Source organism: Lynx canadensis, chromosome C2 (assembly GCF_007474595.2).
Source record: "Lynx canadensis isolate LIC74 chromosome C2, mLynCan4.pri.v2, whole genome shotgun sequence".
Classification (NCBI taxonomy): Eukaryota; Metazoa; Chordata; class Mammalia; order Carnivora; family Felidae; genus Lynx; species Lynx canadensis.
Genome location: NC_044311.2, coordinates 36,741,451 through 36,761,191, shown reverse-complemented (window position 1 = coordinate 36,761,191; position 19,741 = coordinate 36,741,451). Strand labels below are relative to the sequence as shown.

The window sequence follows — 19,741 nt, the reverse complement described above, 5'->3', positions numbered from 1 at the left end:
GCAAATACTCCAAGACTCAACCTGGGAACAAAGCCATTTGTCTTCTCTTCTTTCAGATAAAGACATGGCTCAGAAAGGCCATAACCATGCACCTCATCTCACCAGAGCAGCTTTAACAAACCTCAGTGAATCTTCACTTCCTTCAGACTGAAGATAAAGGCAGAATAAGTTTTTGTTGATTGAATTATCTACCTTTAATCACGTCTCTGGCTTGCTTCCTGCAAGATCTGTGTATCTCCCGCGGCACCCAGAGCGTTGTCTGATGCAGTGAAGGGGGCTCATATGGGTATGCTCTTCACTGACCAACACCAACTTGGGAGTTCCCTCTCTGCTCCCATCACTACCAGTGGAATCTTTAGCTTTGTCTCATGAAGCCGTTTCCCAAAATAGGGGAACTTGCTCCATGAATTAAGGAATGGACCTAGGGGCTGAAAATATCTATGGAAGTCTTTCAAGTACTTAATCACTTGTTTCCCAAAGGGAGTCACAAATTGTCTGGCAAGCAGACCACAGGCTTTGTTTAAATCTGTCCCTCCCAGAACAGAAAAAGGGAGACAGAAATAAGAATGGTCTGACAGCAATACCATTGCCTCCAAATTGTGCCTCAACCTTTCCTGGGCCCTCAGCGTCAGAACGTGTTTTGTAGAACTATAGGATGGGCAAGGCAGTTTGCAAGATGCCAACTCAACCCTCTCTCTGAGGTGGAAAAAAATCACGTTCAAAGAGGGTATTATATCTGAAGACCTCGGCAAACAGGATAAAAGCCCTATTCCTTAATTTCTAGTACTCTGCCCTTTGTAATGCAACACACTGGCTCAATTAAAGTTCCAGGCTTTCATTTAAATAGGTACTTATTGGGGCGCCTGGGTGGCTCAGTCGGTTGAGCGTCCAACTTCGGCTTATCTCATGGTTCAGGGGTTCGGGCCCCATATTGGGCTCTGTGCAGACAGCTCAGAGCCTGGAGCCTGCTGCGGATTCTGTGTCTTCCTCTCTCTCTGCCTTACCCTGCTTGCACTATGTCTCTCTCTCAAAAAATAAGCAAACATTAAAAAAATTAAGAAATAAATAAATAGGTACTTATTAAATGGTTATAGAAAAGCAAATTAATGAAGAGATTCTGGTAAGACAGCTATAACTTATTTCTCAATTCCTCTCCCAAGAAAATGTTATAGTATACTTGTTGAATTTTTTTTAAAGCTCAACTAAATATAATTTTAAGCAAAATAGTAAATGTTGGCCAAAATATCACCTCAGACCAAGGGTCACTTCAGAAGTATCAGAGAAGTAGGTTTGATTGCTATTTAAGTCAATCAGATTAAGTTTAGCCAGCTGAAGTAGGCTTTATCCTATTTGGTTTGCAAAAAAGAAATCTCATGAGTTAGCATGAGCAGCTAAAAATAAGTTGCAGGTTTCATTTTCCGTTGTTCAGTATGGTTTTGAAACCAAAAGGTGCAGAGCTAGGAGATTCACCAACGCCTACTGAAAATCAACAATTCAAACTGACACCTTTCTAGCACACTGCCCTGAACTATGGGCCAAAGCCAGGCCCAAGAAAGGTGCACCTATGTCCCTCTCACCATGGTCCCTGGAGATGACTCTCCATAATAACACACGGCAGGAAGTTGGGGGCTGAGGCTCATCCTAAGGGACAGTGGCTTATGTCTGAGTGTATTGTCATATCTGGACAGGATGCCACATAATCCGTCCCATATGCTCAGCTTCAATCTTAGGTGATGCTGGGGACCCCTCAGCAAAGCAAGGGAGTAAATAATGCTAGCATTTCATTAAGACGGGGACCTGAAGGTAGTGAGCTCAGCAAGTACCCCTTGACCTAAATGCTCATGGCCTTGTGCAATTCCATTCTGTAAACCCAAGCAGCTCATGAGAAGTTTAATTTCAAAACTGCCTTTCCAGGGCCAAATCTGGCAAAAAGGTGTTTGACAGAGGCATACATCTTCAAAGGGAAGACAGCCATCTCACGCTGTAGCATTCAGCTGTGGCACAAGGCTCAGAGAGAGCAGTGTAGCTATAAGAAAGCCCTCCGCTGAATGAGATTGAAAGGGGGCAAAGAAGGGTTAATCTCCTTCCATTAGAGGAGGGCCCATTTGGTGAAGGTGAAGAGAATAATCTGTATGAAGAGCAGAGAAGACAAAGAGCCATTCCAGAAAAGAAATCACCGTGCAGGGGCAAGAAGGATGATTTGTCCTAGATTTTCATCGTGAGACCATTTCTTAGATCTCTGAGTCTTTACCTCGCTTTGAAGTTACAAGTCTCAGGAAGGGGAAAGGGGGCATATTCACACTCTCTGTGCTGGAATACTTGGCTTTATTCCATCTGAGATGGGCTGTCTCTGAAAAGCAGAGGGCGAGGCCTTAGAAGGCTACCCGTAAATCAGAAAGTGGCAAAATAAACAATAGGAGTTGTTCTTAAAAGAGAGGCCAGTGGCTGAATCCCCCTTTTCTGGGGTGGGGAACACCCTCCCCCTTTTGTTTTTTACCTTCAAAAGAGTTTTTAGAAATTGCTTTTAACAACATTTTTGGAAATAGATTAAGAATCACAAAACATGGAAAAAATAGTAGAGTAACTAAATAACTTCATCTGGCTTCCCCCAATGATAATATCATCCACTAGCCTAGCACACTGTCTAAACCAAGAAGCTGACATTGGTATAATACTATTGACTCAGGCAAGGACCTTATTTGGATTTCACCAGTTTTTGTATGGGTGTGTGTGTGTGTGTGTGTGTGTGCGCGTGTGTGTTTCTATGAAATTTTATCACGTGTTATTGATTGGAATAGCCATCATCACAACCAAGATACAGAACTATTCCATCACCACAAAAAAAAAACCTCCCCCCCAAAAAAACAATCCGTGCTAACCTTCTTAGAATCACACTTTCTTAGGTCATTAAGTCATTTACGCTTTCTTTCAACCTCTGGCACTGATCTATTCTCAATCACTACAATTTTGTCTCTTTGAGTTTGTTATAAATGGAGTCATATAGTATATAACCCTTTGAGATTGGCATTCTTTCACCCAGCATAATGCCCTTAGATCCATTTAAGTTGTATGTAAAGAGTGTGTGCCTTTCATGAAAAGATGTTTAGCGTCACTCCTTATCAGGGAAATACAAATCAAAACCACACTCAGGTATCACCTCACGCCAGTCAGAGGGGCCAAAATGAACAAATCAGGAGACTATAGATGCTGGAGAGGATGTGGAGAAACGGGAACCCTCTTGCACTGTTGGTGGGAATGCAAATTGGTGCAGCCGCTCTGGAAAGCAGTGTGGAGGTTCCTCAGAAAATTAAAAATAGACCTACCCTATGACCCAGCAATAGCACTGCTAGGAATTTATCCAAGGGATACAGGAATACTGATGCATAGGGGCACTTGTACCCCAATGTTCATAGCAGCACTCTCAACAATAGCCAAATTATGGAAAGAGACTAAATGTCCATCAACTGATGAATGGATAAAGAAATTGTGGTTTATATACACAATGGAGTACTACGTGGCAACGAGAAAGAATGAAATATGGCCTTTTGTAGCAACGTGGATGGAACTGGAGAGTGTGATGCTAAGTGAAATAAGCCATACAGAGAAAGACAGATACCATATGGTTTCACTCTTATGTGGATCCTGAGAAACTTAACAGGAACCCATGGGGGAGGGGAAGGAAAAAAAAAAAAAAAGAGAGGTTAGGGTGGGAGAGAGCCAAAGCATAAGAGACTGTTAAAAACTGAGAACAAACTGAGGGTTGATGGGGGGTGGGAGGGAGGGGAGAGTGGGTGATGGGTATTGAGGAGGGCACCTTTTGGGATGAGCACTGGGTGTTGTATGGAAACCAATTTGTCAATAAATTTCATATATATAAAAAAAATTAAAAAAAAAAAAAAGAGTGTGTGCCTTTCCATTGCTGAATAGTTTTCCATGGTATGGATGTACCACGGTTTTGTTATCCATTTTCCCCTTGAAGGACGTCTGGCTGGTTTCCTGTTTTAAGCTATTAGAAATAAAACTGCCATGAATATTGATATACAGTCTTTTGTGCTAGCATAAGTTTTCATTTCTCTTGTATAAACACTCAGGAGTGGGACTGTATGATATATGTATGTTTAACTTTATTAGAAACTGTTTTCCGGAGTGGCTATACCATTTATGGTCTGACCAGAAGTGCAAAAGCCATCCAATTTCTTCACCTCCTTGTCAATTTTGGGGAACATCATAATTTGTTATTTTAGGCATTCTGATAGACGTGTAGGGATTCTTTCTGCTGGTCCGGTCAAGATGGCAGTCAATTGGGGGTGTCTTCAGAGCTTGGGTGCGTTGCCTTCTGATATCTCTCACTATTCCAGATTTCATAATACTTGTCTACATAGCAGTTTGAGCTGTCTGGCATTTCAGTGATGGAAAATGGGGCTCTTGATATGTGGTGAGTCTTTAGGTTTGACCAGTTGTTCCTGACTACAATAGTAGGACATCACAGTCTGGGGATGCTGGGCTTCTTTGAGGCAGTACATCTTGGCCCAACAGGTAGACTTGATACCAATGACACTCTCCCAAGAGGTGATACGAAAGCCACGATATGGCGGCCATGGAGCAGAGACAGAATTTGCTTGGGCCAGGGTCGTCCAGCCGCTTTGGCCAGAGACTGTGTGAATGCTTTTTATTCTTAAAGTCAGCTACTCATTAGCAAGGTGTGTGGGGAGTAGACATGGAGTCAGCACAGACAGGGGGGAAGAATGGGATCACCAGCAGCACTCGTCAGATCACAGACCCCACTGAACACTTTCTGCCCTTGGACTTCCTACTCTGTTGATAATCTCAGATTTGCCAGCAGCATGTGGGCACCTTGTCTGGATGTCACAGAACTCCAACATCTACCTCCTGGGGGTTAGATCTAGAGGTACTGCTGTCACCACCACATGGACCTTCTTGGCCAAGGGATCCAGGTCTTGCCAGTAATTAGAACTCTATCTAAGCATCAGAAGGTGCTTCAGCCAAAGAAGTTGTAAAGGATGCCAGGGAGATGGGCTTTGCATAGACCCAACATCATAGTGATGACAACTGCTCCAGCCATGTCTGGGAAGTCACCTTCCATCTGTTGTACCCCTGAGTGAAGGGAGGTTGTAGAACTTCCCGGAATCCATACCCATCATCTACAAGTTTGGACCAGAAGGCCAAGAATGAGAAGAGCAGTGATGCTATGTGGGAACAGCCAAGAGACCATGAAGACCCTTCACAGAAGCAGTAAAGCTTAGTGATCAGAGGCAAACTCCCTGGTGCCTCTGCGTTCTGGCTCTTGCACTTCACCTGGTGCAGTCACAGGCAGAAGATGTGGACTTGGCTGTGGAGGAACCTAAATAGTGATTTATAGAACCAAACATGAACTAGGGACCATCTGGAACTGAGCTGTTTGTGGAGGCTGAGCATGAAAGCAAATGATATGATGGTGACTCCCCCAGAAGCTGGGGTGGTAGAATGAGAAAGGTCGGCCGTATGCCATCAGGTGACCAATAGGCGTGGTCTGATGGGCTTGAGCAGGGTTATGCAGCAGGATGGATGCTCACACCTCCTTAGAAGGTGGTAAAATTGTTTTTTTAATTTGGTTGTTGTTTGTTTACTATGTTTTCTGCTCTAACAGAGAATTTCCCAGATTTCCCAATTTCAGGAGCCTCTTCTCTGACCCACTGCCCCTCCTTCAGCCAGGTGCTACTACTCACCTGCTGTCAGAAGGCAGCCCGATGCACAGCACCTCTCAGATTTAAAAAGGCAGGCACAGCTATGGACAGGTACCTCCCCAGACAGTGAAGTTATGTGATGGGACTCCATCTTTGAGAATGAGTCACACAGCTCCCCTCTAGCTCTGGCTTTGTCTTCTTTTGCAGTTAAGATCTGACTACAATATGAGTCTCTGCTCTTTTGCATTCTGACTCTGGACCCGGCCTCCTCTTCTGCTCTTGTGCGTGGCTCTGCGTGGCTGCCCATGTCCTCTTCGGTCCAGGTTCGGTGTTACCACTTCAGGGCTTAGCGCACACAGTGGCCTGGTCTCATTAGGTGACCAAGGTGGGCCCTTGGGCCCCTCACAGGGTCTGGGCTGCCCATACAGGTCCTGAGATATGGCCCTGCCTATAAGAAGGCAGATCAAAGTTTCCTGGTTGAGGCAGAGTCTCTCACATGAGGTGTCTATCTTCTCACTGGGGCCTTGTCTCTGCTACACTGAGGTTGGGGAGATCTAGGCCCTGCTTCTACCCAAGTCCTTGTTTTACTGCTGCCACTGAATCTCTGGCTAACCCCCTGGAAGTAAATCATTCTGGGTCTTAGTTATCTCATATTTATAGTAAGGTTTCCCGATTCTCTAGCTGAAAATCTTTCAACTATACCATACCACAATTAAGAAAAAATCTAAACTTCAGAGGCCAAAAAAGGAGCCTTTAAGTTAAATTCTGATTTAGATATACTATCTCAAGGCTCTCTGTTTTCTAATAAGTGTTTGCTGTGCTGAAATGAATGTTTATTGAATTGAATGCAGCATATCAAGAGGCTTTTAACGTGTATAAGGATTAGGAGGGTGTATTGAAAAGCATATTCCTAGGCCCTGTCCTTAGAGCTTATGATACCACTTGGGCCTAGGAGCATGCATTTTAACATGAGAAACTGAAGGGGACTTAGGTTTTGAAATAGACACTGGTGACTTTCTGGAGGCTAATTTACTGATGTGCATTAGGAAATTTAGAAACAGGTCATTTGACCTACTGATTCAATTCCAGGAATTTTCCCTAAGATGTCCACAAAAATTCATCCACAAGAATGTTTACAGATTGATAATAGCGGAGCATTACAGCCAATCAAAATGCCCATCAAAGGGGCGACTGGGTGACTCAGTCGGTTAAGCATCAGACTTCGGCTCAGGTCATGATCTCCCGGTTCCGTTTGTGGGCTTGAGTCCTGCATCTGGCTCTGTGCTGACAACTCAGAGCCTGGAGCCTGCTTCAGATTCTGTGTCTCCCTCTCTCTCTGCCCCTCCTCCATTCAGGCTCTGTCTCTCTCTCTCAAAAATAAGCATTTAAAAAAAATGCCCATCAAAAAAACCCAAAAAGGATAAATTAAGACATATCAATGCAAGGGAAACACAGACGTTAAAAATCAAAATTTCAGGGGTATGTGGGTGGCTCAGTTGGTTGAGTGTCCAACTTTGGCTCAGGTCACAATCTCACGGTTTGTGAGTTCAAGCCCCACTTTGGGCTAGCTGCTGACAGCTTGTCAGCAAAGAGCCTGTCAGGAAACACTGCCTCAGATCCTGTCTCCCTCTGTCTGCCTCTCCCTCGCTTGTGCTCTCGCTCTCTCTCTCTCTCTCTCTCTCTCTCTCAAAAATAAATAAATAAATAAATAAATAAATAAATAAATAACATAACATAAAAAAAAATCAAATTTTCACAGGCCATTTAGTGACTTGGAGAAATACTTACAACATAATGGAAGTGAGGTAAGAAAAAACATAAAATACCATGTCAAATAATTTCTATATGTGAAAAACTGGAAAGAAATACATCAAAATGGTAATACAGAATTGTTGCTTGTTTGTTGTATTACTGGAAGCTGTTGTTTTCTCCTTGATATTTTTCTGTATTTTCTATTTTTTGTATAGTAACTAGTTATGACTCTTTTTATCTGAAAAACAATAAGTATTTTAAAAGAAACAAAAAGGAATTCACCTCATGTAGGGTGAAAACGGAGGGAAGAGACTCCTCTTAGGAGTCCAGCCCAACCATGGCCTGGCTGCAGTAGAAGGACTCAGACTCTGGCTGGTGTCTGGGGTAAATTTCAAGCTACATTCTCTTTTGTGAAGTACCTTGGAATAGTTGATGCCAAGGAATTTGGATCAATGAGAAAATCCTTTCACTAGATACTGCTTTCCCCGCTACATTCCAAGATAACAGATGACAGGATCTGGGACATGGAGGGGAGTTCACAGTTTAAATGATACCTTCTTTACTGCCCTTGGGTTGAACTCATGCTTGTTGACTCTGTATAATCCCCCGCCCCATTAACACCAAACAGACAGACTGCACTCAGGCTTAGGGGCTTTGGGACAGGCGATGGACTCCATTCTCATTTGGGAGACACCACCCAACGTCAGTGCTTCTGTGGAGTGGTTTCAAAGCCTCCTGTGGTCAATGCACTGGGAGCCCCCCTCAAATGCCAGGAAACACCATTTTTGTTTTTGGTTTTTTGGGTTTTTTTTGGCAGAGAGATAGCTCAAATCCATCCTGTCTCACAGATTTCAGTGACCCCTCCCCGCCCCCCCGCCGGGTCAAACCTCTCTCTGAGTAACATTACAAGCCTCTTGGTTAGGTTTCTGGCCTATAGTCAAACCTTTCCGAATGACCTTGAAAATTTTAGCCCACATGCTGTGGCTAGCTAGTAAGTGGTGCTAAGGATCTCAGATGAAAGTCAATTGAGAAAGACCAAAAAATGTTAAATGATGATACTTACAATATCAATACCAACAGTAAAAGTCAAAACACCAATGCTAACCATTATTATAATTATTTTCATCAGTATCTTGACTTGCTATACATTGTTCTAAGTTGCCCAAACCATTTCCCCCCCCAAACCATTTCACATATATTACTTTATTTATTCTGACAGAATCTCAGTTTTACATCCTTTAAAAATACCATTTTGGAGGCGGGAGGAAGCTTTCAAGTTCTGATGAAAAGCAGAGGCTTCTTGAGTTAAAAACAAAACCGTGAAGTCTTCAAGTGTGGTGTTTTCCAACTTCGTTCTTGACAAGAAATCGGGGGATTTCAGCATGAGCAATTACAAAGCCCTATTACCATGAATTCTTAGCTTTGGTGAATATGACGTGGCCTTATTGCAAAATCCTCGAAGTGGAGTAAAAGAACATTCATAAATGCTGACCCAGTGTAAGAAGAGGGCTTGCATTTCTGTGCTATGAAAACTATAAAACCTCTGGGATTAAAAATAACCAACTGAGGGGCACCTGGGTGGCTCAGTTGGATGTCTGACTTCCACTCGGGTCATGATCTCACGGATCGAGCTCCACCACATCCGCCTCTCTACTATCGGCACAAAGCCCACTTCGGATCCTCTGTCCCCCCCACCCCCCTGCCCCTTCCCTCTCTCACACAGGCACATGCTCTCTCTCTGCCAAAAATAAACGTTTAAAAATAAATAAATAGGGGCACCTGGGTGGCTCAGTCAGTTAAGCATCCCACTTCAACTCAGGTCATGATCTCACGGTTTCGTTCCTGAGTTCAAACCCCGCGTCAGGCTCTGTGCCGACAGCTCAGAGCCTGGAGCCTGCTTCATTTCTGTGTCTCCCTCTCTCCCTGCCCCTCCCCCACTCACACTCTGTCTCTCTCTCTCAAAAATATATAAGCATTAAAAATTAAAAAAATAAAACAAAAATAAAGTTAAAAATAAAAATAATAAAAATAATCAACTGGTCTAGGCACTATCTATGTCAGCCTGCTGTGCACGTCCATGCCTGCTTATCACAGATTAATTGGTCCAGGCTAAGCTCTTTAGGTGACCTAAGCTCTGAAAAGACTATGGTGCCCCGAATTTTAATTATACCCCTCACGTGGAATAAACAGTTTTTTAAATAAGAAAATATAAAATTAAAGAGAAGTCTCATTTTTCCCATGATGTCTACTTTGACACTTTTTTGAAAATGTTGAAGATCAAAATATTTACCAAGTGTATACCTTGTCACCCCTGCCGTGTTGGTGTGTTTGTGAGGTCACTCAGCGTGCTGTAACAACACTGTGGAGGGGTCACGCTGACAGTACTGAAATTCTGATATGGCGATTACACACCCCTCCCTTTCATGCTATCAATACAGGTAGACAGGAGTAATCAGGAGATTGACCCCAGCCCACCCCCTCCACACACACACTCATATGTCACTTCCTACGTACTTAGTGCTCTGAGAAGTCACTACCACATGGCGGTTGAAATTTATCAACTGGGACTGCTGAGTCTCCCAAGTAAATGGACCCTGACATCTTTCCTTCTTGAATGGCCTTTGGCCTTGCCCTTCCTGGCTGACTCCATTAGACAGGGGCTTCCAGCAACAGATCATCCCCACCTGGCTCTAGCTTTTGAAACCTAGCATTTGTTCTCAACTTACTCCTTTGGCTGCACCCTTCTAAGCAGGCCCATTCAACTTGGTCTTATCTTTAGCTTCCTCCACCAGCCCAGCCAGCTTTCAGTTCAGTAGATACTTCCAGGACAAACCCAAGGCACAGCAAATGAACTCTGAGAGACTGAAGCATTTTTGCAACAATTCAACTTACTCTACTCCATTTCTCCTTAGACCATTCCTGATGTGAGAGCACTGGGCAGCGGCAGAGGTGAGGCAGCAGTGATAGGAGACTAGGCCAGGCACCAGTCTCCATGAGAGCCTTAGAGTCTGTGTCAAACTGGCCAGTAGCTGCCTTCCCACACAATGGACAATGTGTGCTCTTCAGGGTGTGGGTGTGGGCCTCAGAAATGTCAAGTCCAGGGGCAAAATACAATCAGAAACCAGGGTATCTAGCCAGATATTGACAACAGAACTACAGAACTATCTCAGGCAAAGACTCAGGCAAAGTCCATTTTTAGTATATGCGCTGCTGAAGCAAGCATGTGAAGTCCGTTTTTACTGGAGGTCTTTATGCTGCCCTTGGGGCATCATAAGGTACCCACCATATGGTTTCTGATATTTACCAGCAGGGGAATTCTGCACTAAGACCAACAATGGTGAAAAGGCTACATAAAACATAAAATTAGCTCAGAGTTCCCTAAACAGGGATTATACCCTTACCACTCATTATTTCAGTACATGTTTTGAAACTTTCCCTGAAAAGAAAAAACTAGAATTATGTATCAAATCCTTAGGGTTGCACTAATCTCTCCAGCCTGAGCCTTTTAAATCTATTTTTAAATGTTTCTCTAATAACTTGGTTTGAAGATCTCATTTCAGTCAGGGATCCTACCCCTTACCCCGATCACACACCTAAGATTAAAACACTTGCCAAGATCTGGAGTAGATCAGGCAGGATAGCTTCCCAAAGTTCCCAGAAGCAGACAGAACCATGAGCTAAAGAAACCATGAGCTTTCCAATAGACTACTGGTGCTCAAAGTTGGGGGAACAGAATTCTGTTGGACAATTCCAACTAGCATGACTAGACCCAGAAGCAGGAAACAACACCAGAATGATCCTAGACCAAGAGGACCCTGGAGGGGAAAATAAGGGAAAGAATGTCCTTCCTCACGTACTGGTCACTGGCAGCATGGTAGTGCTCATAGAAAGGCTCAGGGTTGGAAAGAACAGAGGCATCTTGAAAAATCTCACCCACTGCTCCTTGCCCATATGGCTAGATTTTACCTAAGAGAGTCAGTCAGGGAATACTAAATATCTGATAATTTTTTGCTTCTCCCACTAATTCATTCTGCTATCTTATCCTTGAGCATCTCTAAGCTCTTTATTATGCTGTGCCAGAGAGGACAACCTCTTATCCAGAAACTCTCTAGACCATTGCTGGGAAGTGGCTGCCTCCCTGGGAACTACATTTCCCAGATCCCTTTGCAGTTAGCCATGGTCATGTGACTGAGTTTTAGTCAACCAAATGTGAATAGAAGTGTTGTACATCCCTTCTAGGCATGGCCTGTGAAAACCTCCCCTCTGCTCTTATTCACACTCTTCTTCTCTTTCACTGGGGAGTGGAGACAGTCCTGATGGCCTTGAAAATCACATGCTGCAGAAGGTGGAGCCTCTTTCCATCTGTATCTCTGAATGCATGTGCGAAAGAGAGTTGCCCCACTATACTGTCACGTGAGCAAGAAATAAACTTCTGTTGTGTTTGAGCCATTATACATTTTTCAGTCTACTATAGCAATTAGCATATCCTAACACTTACATGTCCTTTTTGATGTAGTTGTTTTTGTGTGTGTGTGCAAGTTCCCATGCCTTCTCCCCTTTCCTTAAATTTTACTATAAACCAAGAGAACAGAATTAGTGAATTTAAATTTAAGCAGCCATTAGGGACAAATGACACTCACCAAATTAGTGGTCACAGCATTCAGATCTTACAGCCAGAAGAACAGAAATTTAGCAGAATCTCACATCGACAACCTGATGCATTAAATTAAAACAAAAAGTAAACGTAAGATGTACAAAATGAATATATTAGAATTACAAAACAAATATAGGGTTACTTTCCAAGAGTGTTGTCAGACTACAAAGGAATTTGCCACTGTTTTCCAGTGAATGACAAGCTTTTCCGTTGCCTTTAAAATAAGATTTATTTTTTTAATACATCCCCCTCTAATCATTATAAAACAGAATTTATAAAGAACAATTCTACTCTGCTAAGTAAGCTATTCAAAGACTAAATGCTGACTCAGGGGATGACACTGGAGGCTAGGAGCACTGGGTATGATTTCTATGCCTATGTGCTCTGCAGTTCTTATGTACACATTTAAACTTCTCTCTCAGGAACTTAACTTTCTTGGTTAGGAACTTCCAGAGCTTGTAAAATTATAGGTTGTGCAAAGACTTAAGTTTTTTAGGTGACATTAAAACAGATATCAGAGATACACTAGATCTGTCTTTGTGTTTAGTATCATTCCAGATGCAATAGCCCAAGCAGGAATTAAAATAAGCACTCTATAAACACGGTGATGAAACAACGGAGGTGCGCGCACCAAAACAATCAGAAGCAACCAGAAACACGCTCTGTGAAGGCAGCAGGTTGTGGATGTTTTCTTATGAGACCTGCCATCTTTTACCAGGTTAAGTGCAAAACTACAAGTGGGCGACATAGGGGACGTATTTGCCTAGAACAGGCTTTCTTTTTATGTCTGATTACTCGGTTTAAGATTCAGGAAGCAAAGAGTTCAGAACTCTGAACAAACATTCTGGCAGTCCAAAACAGAGCACCAGGGCTCCGGGAGGAGGAAGAGGAGACAAAACAAGAAGGTTGACGGGGGAAGGCACGACTTGAGCCATTTCCCCCAGGGTTTCAGCCTATGTGTATGTATACATATATATATATATATATATATTTTTTTTTTTTTTTTTTTTTTTCGAGAGGAAATGCATTCTTGTCTGGTCCTGTGAAAAGAGAGAGATCAGATAAAATCGCTTTGGTGCTATATTTGGAGGGTCTCCCAAATGTAGTCCCCACCACCTCCCTCTGGGCTGGGGCCTGCCAAGCCGCAGGTGTCAGGAAACAAGATGGCGCCACACAGTGCAGTGTAGGGTGCTGAGTGAGAGGGGCAGGGGTGGGCCTTCACTTACTCGGAGATGCTGGCTCCTCTGAAACCCAAACGCTGCCAACTCCCTGGGCTCAGGAGTTAAAACCGCTTTCTTGCTCTGGGTTCTTCACTTCTTGTTGAGATCAGCTCCACATATTTTTCTGATGATGTCACCCATTCTGACTTCCTACATTTTGAAAGTTGATCTACAAGCAAAACCTTCCATAAGGCTAAAAAAAAAAAAAAAAAGAAAAAGAAGAAGAAAAGAAAGGTGTGTTGTGAGGAGATGGAGAGGAGGAGGAGAGAGGCAGTTGCCTCCTTATTTTGAGATTTGCTGCAGCTGCGAGTGCCACTCCCCAGCCAGTTTCCTGGCTGCAGAGGGAGGCCAGTGGCCGGGCGTGGGTGACGTCAGGGCCAGGCCTGAGTCATCGCCAGCGGCCTGGCTGCCCTGCCACTCGGAAGGGGACAAAAGGAACCTTTGATGTCTAGAGGCCCTCCTCTCGGCACACTCGCCTGTACAGAGCAGCAAGCCAGGAGAACATTCCTGCTGTCTCTCCACCCCCAACCGCCCTTCCTACTTCCGGAACAGTCCCAGGCAGATTCAAGAAGGCCTCCCCCAAGGGACGTCACCCTCCTGCATGGCAGAGGCATGGCCACTCTCTGTCAAAGAGAGAAGCAGAAGAGGGCGTTTCTCTGGGGATTTCTTACCTCTCCCTCTGGCATTCCCCCTTTTCCTTGTGGTGCTGCATTAACCAGAGAGTCGAGATGGTATTAAAAGACATGTGAAGAGATGGAAGGTGCTCTTGTCACATTCCCTAGACAGTATCTGGTGGTCAGTGCCTTTATGCCATGGCCCTGGACCTCAGCTCCTTGTCTCTGAGTGCCAGTGTTAGCCTGCACCTCCTGGATTTAAGAGAGGACCATTCTTTAAAAGGGTTTTTATATCCCAGTGCTGGCATGGGACTCAGTAAATATATGGTGAATGAATGAATTTTGATACATTTAGATGATAATTCTTTTTAAAAAATTTTTTTTTTAATTTTTTTTTCAACATTTTTATTTATTTTTGGGACAGAGAGAGACAGAGCATGAACGGGGGAGGGGCAGAGAGAGAGGGAGACACAGAATCGGAAACAGGCTCCAGGCTCCGAGCCATCAGCCCAGAGCCTGACGCGGGGCTCGAATTCATGGACCGCGAGATCGTGACCTGGCTGAAGTCGGCCGCTTAACCGACTGCGCCACCCAGGCGCCCCTTTTTAAAATTTTTGAGAGAGAGAGAGAGCACGTGCACATGTATGAGCGGGGAGGGGACAGGGAGGGGGCAGAGGGAGAGCAGGGGAGAGAATCCCAAGCAGCCTCCATGCTGTCAGCGTGGAGCCTGACGCGGGGCTTGATCTCATGAACCATGAGACCGTGACCTGAGCCAAAATCAAGAGTCGGATACTTAACTGAATGAGCCAGCCAGGTGCCCCTAGATGATAATTTTAGAATAAAATAGTAGAAAACATATACTGAATACTTGCACTGAATGTTCAAGCCTCTGTGCTAAGTGCTTTACAAAGATGATTTCATTTATTGTTATCATCATGACAAAGCTATGAGGTTAGGTACTATTATTCTTCCCTATTCTATTGATGGGAAAATGATGCTCAGAGAGATTAAGAGACTTCTCTAAAGTTTCACACTAGTTAATGGCAGAGCCTGGATCGTCTGATCTCAAATCCTGTGTTCTGAATCACCATGCTGAGTGGCTGAAGTGAATGTGTGAACAATGACCAAGGGCAGCCTGTTCAGGTGAGCAAAGGGTAATGATGGGGCTTGAAACCATTCCACAAGGAAGTAGTGGAATTAGGGATGGTCTGTCTAGGGAAGTAGGCCTCATGTCCTCTCAATGGGTCAACACAAGGTCTGGGATAGCCAGAGTGGTCAGGAAGGCAGGTTCATTGTCAGGTCCCAGTGGGAGTAAGAAGCTAGGATGGGGAGACAAAGTCAGGGATGTCTGGCGGCATGTGGTGGATGCAGGATGTGGGAGAACCGTGGACTGGGTATCTCAGAGGGGCTGAGGCCCAGTATTGTCTTTGTTGCCTCCTGGACTCATGGGGATACGTGGGGGGTCAGTGCAGCTAAAGGCACTGCTGACAGGCAAGAAGACTAGAGCGAAGAAAAACAAGATAGCTCTCAAAGACTCCAAGGCCTAGAGAAGGAGTTAGAACAAAGTCGTGTTTCAAGTACAAGGCGGGGCTGGAGGTGATAGGGACAGAGCTGGACCTGACAGGGGCAGTGACTGCCCTTAGCACTGCTCTACCAGGAATCAGCTGCCTTTCTGAGACAGAGTGCGAGTCCTATCAGTGGCTGTGTTTAAGCCAAGGTGAGGTGGGTTGGCCAGAGGAGAACATCTGCTTATGGGGGTATCTGGGCCCAGGATAAAGATGACCTTGGAGGTACCTTCTCCTTCTGGGCTTTATGATTGTGGTTTGTACTTTTCCATGGTTCTCCTAGAGTAAATGTCACATTCCAAGAGGAAGACAAATGCCAGGAATTTCCAGCCCCTTGCAGAATAGGGAGGGAGATGTCAGTGACCTCCTCAATAATGCCACTCCATGGCTTTCCTCCCCACTGTGGTTATGAGACCCCTCTCCCTGGCTCAGGAGATCGATGCCTCTGGTAGCTGGGGACGTCATGTTGCCACCTTGTTCCTGGGAGTTCTGCCAGTTGCCACTCTGAGGAATTACACTTGTGCTGTGGGTTCTGACTCCCCAGGCAGGTGGAATTAGCAAAGGTGAATTTTGGAAAAGAGGAAGCCACATGCTTTTAATTAAGGGAGCAGCAACAACTGATCAGGGTCATTGTCAACATCCACGCAGAGCCTGACCTTGGGCTGAGGAGAGCACTTTAAGTTCCAGGCATTTTTGGCAGAAGGCTTGGGTTGTTTTTTTTTTTTCCCCTTGGTTCTCTGTAGAAAATGCCTTTTGGGCATCTCCCCACTCTGCTTCCCCAAAGGCTTGGTGGCCTTGCTTGCTTCACAAACACAGGTGTTTATTTCTCTAATAAGACAAAGAGAGGCTTATTATTTTTTCATTCTACCTTGTGGGGCCAGGATAATGTGAAGACAAAAGGAAAAAAAGGGGAAATGATGAGTAAGCTTCAGTGAGATACAAAGCCTGGCACTGTGTGTTCTGGGATTGATCCTAATAGGATAAAATCAGAATTGGGCGAAACATCTACTGGGGGACCCAGAGAAGTAAGTACAGTGACACCCCTTAACCTCTACCCCATCTAGAGAATCCTTTGTTACAACAAATGCAGTTATATACTGGTAATCAAAAAATACATCAATAAGAAATTCCTCAAAGACTTTTCTATACTTGCTGCCTCCAATTTTTTTCATCTCATGCACTTTTTAAAAACACAATTTATTAAGATATAATTTACATACCATAAGGTTAACCCACTTAAAGTGTACAAGTCAATGGATTTTAGTATATTTACAGAATTGTGTGACCTGTAATCTAATTTTAGAAGCTTTTTTATCACCCCAGAAAGAAACTACATGCCCATTAGTAGTCACTCTCACTCACGCCACCCCTCACCCCCCTGTCCTAGGCAAACATTAACCTTCTCTCTGTCTCTATAGATTTGCATCTTCCGGACATTTCATATAAACGGGATCATATAGTATGTGGCCTTTTGTGTCTGGCTTCTTTCACTTAGCATAATATTTTCACAGTTCATCCATGTTGTAGAATATATCCATACTTCATTCCCCTTTTTCAGTTTGTTTGTTTGTTTATTTATTTATTTTAACTTTTTTTTTAGTAAGCTCTAGGCCTAGCATGGGGCTGGGAACCATGACCCCAAGATCAAGGGCTGCATGTTCCACCAACCGAGCCAGCCAGGCACCCCTGTACTTAATTCCTTTTTAGGCCCAAATAATATCCCATTGTGTGGATGTGCCACATTTTGTTCATTCATACATCAGATGATGGACATTTGGGTTGTTTCCATTTTTGACTGTTGTGAATAATGTTGCCATGAATGTTCCAGTACAAGCTTTTGTGTGGACGTATGTTTTCATGTCTCTTGGGTGGATACTAAGGAGTAGAAGTGCTGGGCTGGGTTGTAAGGTGACTCGATGTTTGACATTTTAGTACATGGGCTGCGAAGCGAGCATCCTGTTTAACATCTTGAGGAGCTGTCAGACTGTTTTCCAAAGTGCGCCATTTTACATTCCCACCAGCCATGTGTGAGAGTTCTGATTTCGGCGCATCCTCACAACACAATTCTTGTCTATCTTTTTGATTCTAGCCATCCCAGTGGTTTTGATGTGGTATCTCATTGTGCTTGTGATTTACATCCCCCTAATGACTAATGATGTTGAGCATCTTTTCATGGGCTTACTGGTCATTTGCATGTCTTCTCTGGAGAACTGTTTGTTCAAATCCTTTGTCCATTTTTAAATTGGATTATTTGTCTTTATACATTCTGGATACAAATCCCTTATCAGAAATATGCTTTATAAATATTATCGCCCTGTCTGTGGGTTGTCATTTCACTTTATTTATGATATTCTTCGAAGGAGAAAGGTTTTTAATATTGATTAATTCCCTTTATGAATCTTCTGTTATATCACTTGTGCTTTTCAGTGTCAAATCTGAGAAACCATTGTCCAATCCAAGGTCATAAAGATTTATACCCACGTTTTCTTCTAATAGAGTAATAGTTTTATTTTATTAAAAAAAATTTTTAATGTTTATTTATTTTTGAGAGAGAGAATCAGAACATGAGCGGGAGAAGGGCAGAGAAAGAGGGAGACGCAGGCTCCAGGCTCCAAGCTATCAGCACAGAGCCTGACATGGGGCTCAAACTCACAAGCCTTGAGATCATGTCCTGAGCCGAAGTCGGATGCCCAACTGACTGAGCCACCCAGGTGCCCCAGTATTATTTTATTTTTAAAAATGTTTATTTACTTATTTTGAGGGGAAAAGGGGAGGGGCAGAGAGAGAATCCTAAGCAGGCTCTACGCTCAGCATGGGGCTCAATCTCACAAATGTGAGATCATGACCTGAGCCGAAATCAATAATTGGACGTTTAACTGAGCCACCCAGGCACCCCTAATAGATTAATAGTTACAGTTCTCACATGTAGGTCTATGATCCACTTTATATAGTATAAGGTAGGGATCCAAAGTCATTCTTTTCCTGTGGATATCCAGAATCATTTGTTGAAAAATTATTTTCACAAGAACTCTAAACATCTAAAACTGTTCTAAAATACAAAGTTTATTTTATTTTACTTTATTTTATTTATTTATAAATTTTATTTATTTACTTATTTTTGAGAGAGAGAGAGAGGGAAAGAGCATAAGTGGGGGAGGGACAGAGAGAGAGGGAGGCACAGAATCTGAAGCAGGCTCCAGGCTCCGAGCTGTCAGCACAGAGCCTGACGCAGGGCTCAAATTGATGAACTGTGAGATCATAACATGAGCCGAAGTTGAACACTTAACTGACTGAGCCACCTAGGTGCCCTCAAAGCTTATTTTAAAAAATAGTCCATTCTTTCCCACATTTAATTGTCTCGGCCCCTTTGTCAAAAATCAACTGACTATAAATATTTGCTAATTCTGGACTCTTAATTCTATTCCATGGATCTGTCTGTTCTTATGCCAGCACCACACTGTTTTGATTACTATAGCTTCATAATAAGTACGAAATCAGAGAGGATGAGTCCAACTTTGTGCTTTTTCAAGACTGTTCTGGGGGTGCCTGGGTGGCTCAGTCGGTTAAGCGTCCGACTTCGGCTCAGGTCATGATCTCACGGTCTGTGGGTTCGAGCCCCGCGTCAGGCTCTGTGCTGACATCTCAGAGCCTGGAGCCTGTTTCAGATTCTATGTCTCCCTCTTCCTCTGACCCTCCCCTGTTCATGCTCTCTCTCTCTCAAAAATAAATAAATGTTATAAACAAAAATTAAGAAAAAAAAGACTGTTTTGGCCAGTCTGGATCCCTTGCATTTCTATTTGATTTCTAGGATTATCTTCTCAATTTCTACAAAAAATCCAGCTGGGTTTTTTTTTAATTGTTTTTTAAACATTTATTTATTATTGAGAGACAGAGAGACACAGAGTGTGAAGAGGGGAGGGGTAGAGAGAGAGGGAGACACAAAATCGGAAGCAGGCTCCAGGCTCTGAGCTATCAGCACAGAGACCAATGCGGGGCTCAAACTCACCAACCATGAGATCATGACCTGAGCCAAAGTCGGTCACTTAACCAACTGAGCCACCCGGGCGCCCCTATTCCAGCTGGGATTTTGACAGAGACTGTGTTCTACCTGTAGATCGGTTTAGGGAGTATTCCCATTTTAACAATATTAAGTCTTCTGATCTGTGAAACTGGGAAGCCTTTCCATATATTTAGATCTTTAATTTCTCTCAACAATGTTTTACCATTTTGGCGTACAAGTCTTATATTCCTT

The 19,741-nt window shown here is 43.6% G+C and overlaps 1 protein-coding gene across 4 annotated transcripts in view; it reads right to left on the bottom strand.

Annotated features, from left to right (window-relative positions):
- The window catches only part of ZBTB38 (zinc finger and BTB domain containing 38), a 160,960-nt gene that overhangs the window by 99,190 nt on the left and 42,029 nt on the right, over positions 1 to 19,741 (bottom strand). For 3 of the 4 annotated variants that reach the window (XR_003971656.1, XR_003971657.1, XM_030328871.1), the window contains exons 4-5: positions 13,317 to 13,503; positions 12,077 to 12,149 (exon numbers count right to left, since the gene is read on the bottom strand). The gene's annotated coding sequence lies outside the window, so the exon portion shown is untranslated. Of the gene's footprint in view, positions 1 to 12,076; positions 12,150 to 13,316; positions 13,628 to 19,741 lie in introns of those variants that run through there. The other variant, XM_030328872.2, reaches the window with a different exon arrangement.